Here is a 5,615-nt window from a genome sequence, read left to right as displayed (position 1 = left end):
AAAAGAAATAGGCTGATTCTAATATTTATATAGACACACAAATGATCTAAAACAGCCAAAACAATTTCAAAATGGGATAAAAAAGTTGGAAGACTTTTGATTACCTGATTTGAAGATCCACTATAAAACATGAGTAACCAAGATAGTAGAATATTGGTATAAGAATAGGTAAAATAAATCAATGGAACAAAATAGAAAGTCCATAAACAGACCATACACATATACTAATAATTTATTTTTTTAAGCAAGGTGCCAAATAAATCTGTTGTTCTATGTCTGATTCTAACTGCTGCTTCTTGACTGCATACAGGTTTCTTAGGAGGCAGGTAAGGTGGCCCAGTATTCCCATCTCTTTAAGAATTTTCCACAGTTTGCTGTGATCCACAGAGTCAAAGACTTTAGCATAGTCAATGAAGCAGAAGTAGATGTTTTTCTGGAATTTTCTTGCTTTTTTTATGATCCAACGAATGTTGGCAATTTGATCTCTGGTTCCTCTGCCTTTTCTAAATCCAGCTTGAACATGTGGAAGTTCTCAGTTCACATACTACTGGAGCCTCGCTTAGAGAATTTTGAGCATTACTTTGCTAGCGTGTGAGATGAGTGCAATTGTGCAGTAGTCTGAACATTCTTTGGCACTGGCTTTCTTTGGGATTGGAATGAAAACTGACCTTTTCCAGTCCCATGGCCACTGCTGAGTTTTCCAAATTGGCTGGCATATTGAATGCAGCACTTTCACAGCATCATCTTTTAGGATTTGAAATAGCTCAACTGGAATTCCATCACCTCCACTGGCTTTGTTCACAGTGATGCTTCCTAAGGCCCACTTGACTTTGCACTCCAGGATGTCTGGCTCTGGGGGAATGGTCACACCATCGTGGTTATCTGGGTCATTAAGATCTCTTTTGTACAGTTCTTCTCTGTACTCCTGCCACCTCTTCTTAATATCTTCTGCTTCTGTTAGGTCCATACCATTTCTGTCCTTTATCGAGCAGATTATTTGCATGAAATGTTCCCTTGGTCTCTCTAATTTTCTTGAAGAGATATCTAGTCTTTCCCATTCTATTGTTTTCCTCTATTTCTTTGCATTGATCTCTGAGGAAGGTTTTCTTATCTCTCCTTGCTATTCTTTGGAGCTCTGCATTCAGACGAGTCTATCTTTCCTTTTCTCTTTTGCCTTTTGCTTCTCTTCTCTTCTTAGCTATTTGTAAGGCCTCCTCAGACAACCATTTTGTCTTTTTACATTTCTTCTTCTTGGGGGTGGTTTTGATCAACGCCTCCTGAACAATGTTATGGACCTTCGTCCATAGTTCCTCAAGCACTCTATCAGATCTAATCCACTGAATCTATTTGTCACTTCCACTGTATAATCAATCATAAAGGATTTGATTTAGGTCATACCTGAATGGTGTAGTGGTTTTCCCTACTTTCTTCAATTTAAGTCTGAATTTGGCAATAAGGAGTTCAGGATCTGAGCCAGTCAGCTCCCAGTTTTGTTTTTGCTGACTGTGTAGAGCGTCTCCATCTTCAGCTGCAAAGAATATAATCAATCTCATTTCGATATGACCACGTGGTGATGTTCATGTGTAGAGTCGTCTCTTGTGTTGTTGGAAGAGGGTGTTTGCTATGACCAGTGTGTTCTCTTGGCAAAACTCTGTTAGTCAGTGCCCTGCTTCATTTTGTACTCAAAGGCCAAATTTGCCTGTTACTTCAGGTATCTCTTGACTTCCTACTTTTGCATTCCAGTCCTCTATGATGAAAAGGACATCTTTTTTTGGTGTTAGTTCTAGAAGGTCCTGTAGGTTTTCATAGAACCATTCAAATTCAGCTTCTTTGGCATTGGTGGTTGGGGCATAGACTTGGATTACTGTGATATTGAATGGTTTGCCTTAGAAACGAGCAGAGATCACTCTGTCGTTTTTGAGGTTGTACCCAAGTACTGCATTTCGGACTCTTGTTGACTTTGAGGACTACTCCATTTCTTCTAAGGGATTCTTGCTCACAGTAGTAGATATAATGGTCATCTGAATTAAATTCGCTCATTCCAGTCCATTTTAGCTCATTGACTCCTAAAATGTCGATATTCACTGTTGGCATCTCCAGTTTGACTACTTTCAATTTACCTTGATTCATGGACCTAACACTCCAGGTTGCTATGCAATATTGTTCTTTAGAGCATTGGCTTTACTTCCATCACCAGTCACATCCATAACTGGGTGTCCTTTCATTTTGGCTCCGCCCCTTCACTCTTTCTAGAGCTATTTCTCTACTCCTCTCCAGTAGCCATATGGCACCTACTGACCTGGGGAGTTCATCTTTCAGTGTCATATCTTTTTGCCTTTTCATAAACTGGATTAAAGATTTACTGAACATGGCCCCGCCCATCAGAGCAAGACCCAGATTCCCCCACAGCCAGTCCAGTCCCTGCCATCAGGAAACTTCCACAAGCCTTTTATCCTTATCCATCAGAGGGCAGACAGAATGGAAACCACAATTACAGAAAACTAACCAAACTGATCACTTGGATCACAGCCTTGTCTAACTCAATGAAAGTAGAAACCATGCCATGTAGGACCACCTAAGACAGGTCATGGTGGAGAGTTCTGACAAAACATGGTCCACTGGAGAAGGGAATGTCAAACCACTTCACTACTCTTGCCTTGAGAACCCCATGAACAGTATGAAAAGGCAATAAATAAATAAATAAATCCAAAGGGAAAAATAAAAAATCTTTTAAATAAAGAGTTAGATAGTCATATAAAAAAAGAACCTTAACCTCTTCCTTATTCTTATATACAAAAATGAAATTAAATGTAGCAAAATGTTAATAGTAAAACTTAGATGGAGATATAGGGATTTTCACTGTAAAATTCTTTCCAGTTTGTTATATACTTGGAACTTTTAAAATAAACTTTTTGAAAAGATCAAATTTAAGATGAAAAATATTGGTTTGAAGATCTTGAACCATAAAATTTCTAGAAAAACTACAGAATATCTTAACAACCTTGAGACAGTCAAAATTTATCTGACACATATACAAAAATCATTGGCCATAAAATAAAACTGTTAAACTGGGCTTCATATTAATTAAAATTTTCTGCTTTTTAAAAGATATAATTAAGAAAATGAATAGATAAGCCACAAACTGTGGGGGGAAAAGTATTTACAGCTTAAATAGCTGATAGAAACTTGTATCTATAATATATAAAGAAATCAACAATTAAAAGATAAACCCCATTTTTTTAAATGAGCAAATAATTTGGGATGTCACTTTATCAATGAAGAAATGGACTATAAGAACATAAAGAATACTCAGTATCATTAATTATCAAAAAATTAAAAATAAAGCCACAATGAGCTACCATTTCACGTTCAATGGAATGCTGAAGTCCAAAGGACAGATAATATTCAGTTCCATTCAGTTGCTCAGTAGTGTCCAACTCTTTGCAACCCCATGGATTACAGCACGCCAGGCTTCCCTGTCCGTCACCAACCCCTGGAGCTTGCTCAAACTCATATCCATCAAATCGGTGATGCCATCCAACCAGCTCATCCTCTGTCATCCCCTTCTCCCCCCGCCTCCAATCTTCCCCAGCATCAGGGTCTTTTCCAATGAGTCAGTTCTTGGCATGAGGTGGCCAAAGTATTGGAGTTTCAACTTCAGCATCAGTCCTTCCAATGAATATTCAGGACTGATTTCCTTTAGGATTGACTGGTTTGATCTCCTTGTAGTCCAAGGGACTCTCAAGAGTCTTCTCTAACACCACAGTTTAAAAGCATCAATTCTTCAGTGCTCAGCTTTCTTTATGGTCCAACTCTCACATCCATACATGACTACTGGAGAAAACATAGCTTTGACTAGACAGACCTTTGTTGGCAAAGTAATATCTCTGCTTTTTAATATGCTGTTTAGGTTGGTCATAGCTTTTCTTCCAAGGCACAAGTGTCTTTTACTTTCACGGCTACAGTCACCATCTGTAGTGATTTTGGAGCCCAAGAAAATAAAGTTTCTCACTGTTTCCATTGTTTCCCCATCTATTTGCCATGAAGTTATGGGACTGGATGCCATGATTTTAGTTGTTTGAATGTTGAGCAAAGATATGAAACAACGAAAATCTTATACATTGCTTGTGGGAGGCTACATGGTACCACCACTTACAGAACTGTTTGGAAGTTTCTAATTAAGTTAAGCACAGTATCTATACCCTCTTATCCAGCAATTCTACTATGTATTTACCCAAGACAAGTAAAAGTAAGTGCTCACAAAAAGATTCACAGAAGATTCATAGTAACCCTATTCACAAAAATAAAAAACTGGAAACATCTCCAAAGTCCATCAGAAGGAGAATGGACAAAATAGTACATTCATATGAAGATTCATTAATCAACAGTTACTTATTCACAAAACCCAAAGGAAGAAACAACCCAAGTGTCCGTCAACAGATAAATGGATAAACAAAATATACTATGCATATATGATGGAATATTATTCAGTTTTTTCCAGTTTTTTACTTTAATTATTTTTATTGAGATATAGTTTGTTCATAATATTCTGTTAGTTTCAGGTGAACATCACAGTGCTCAAGAATCTTTATAGTTTTTTTGTTGCTGTTGTTTAGTTGCTAAGTTGTATCTGGCTCTTTGTGACCCCATGGACCTTAGCTTGCCAGGCTCCTTTGTCCATGGTATTTCTCAGGCAACAATGCTTGAGTGGGCTGCCATTTCCTTCTCCAGGGGATCTTCCCAACCCAGGGATGAAATCTGCAACTCCTTCACTGGCAGGCGGATTCTTTACTGCTGAATCACGAGGGAAGCACTTTTACAGTTTATACTCCATTAAAAGTTATTACCAGATGATGGCTATGATTTCACGTGCTATGCAGTTTCCTTGTTCCTTAACTGGAAAATTGTTTTTGAATGCCTCTGAAAAGTCAAGGCAAAACACACTGAAGAAATGAAGTTGAAGTGACAGTGAGGGAAAAACCTGGGACACTATTTCACAGTCATACAGGCAGCTGTGTTCTTTGAACAGAAGTTTGTTGCCATCTCAGGGCCTTTGCACTTGCTTCTAATGATGCTGCTCATCAAGACCTCATGGCAGTCTTCTTCACATTCTCATAGTCACTTTTTCATAACCCCCTTATGCAAACTAGTCCCTGCTTATCACTCTCTCACACAGCTTTGTGTTTTCTTCATTTGTGATGATCTCGGTTTTTCTTCCATTTACTTTTCTTAATGACTTTTTTTTAATATAAATTTATTTTAATTGGAGGCTAATTACTTTACAATATTGTATTGGTTTTGCCATATATCAACATGAATCCACCAAGGTGTATACGTGTTCCCTGAATCCCCCTCCCACCTTCCTCCCCATCCCATCCCTCTGGGTCATCCCAGTGCACCAGCCCCGAGCATCCTGTATCATGCATCAAACCTGGACTGGCGATTTGTTCCACATATGATATTATACATGTTTCAGTGCCATTCTCCAAATCATCCCACCCTCGTCCTCTCCCACAAAGTCCAAAAGACTGTTCAATACATCTGTGTCTCTTTTGCTGCCTCGCATACAGGGTTATCATTACCATCTTTCTAAATTCCATATATATGCGTTAGTA

The sequence above is a fragment of the Bubalus bubalis genome, chromosome 21 (genome assembly GCF_019923935.1).
Source record: "Bubalus bubalis isolate 160015118507 breed Murrah chromosome 21, NDDB_SH_1, whole genome shotgun sequence".
Classification (NCBI taxonomy): Eukaryota; Metazoa; Chordata; class Mammalia; order Artiodactyla; family Bovidae; genus Bubalus; species Bubalus bubalis.
Note: the sequence above shows the minus strand (reverse complement) of the source record.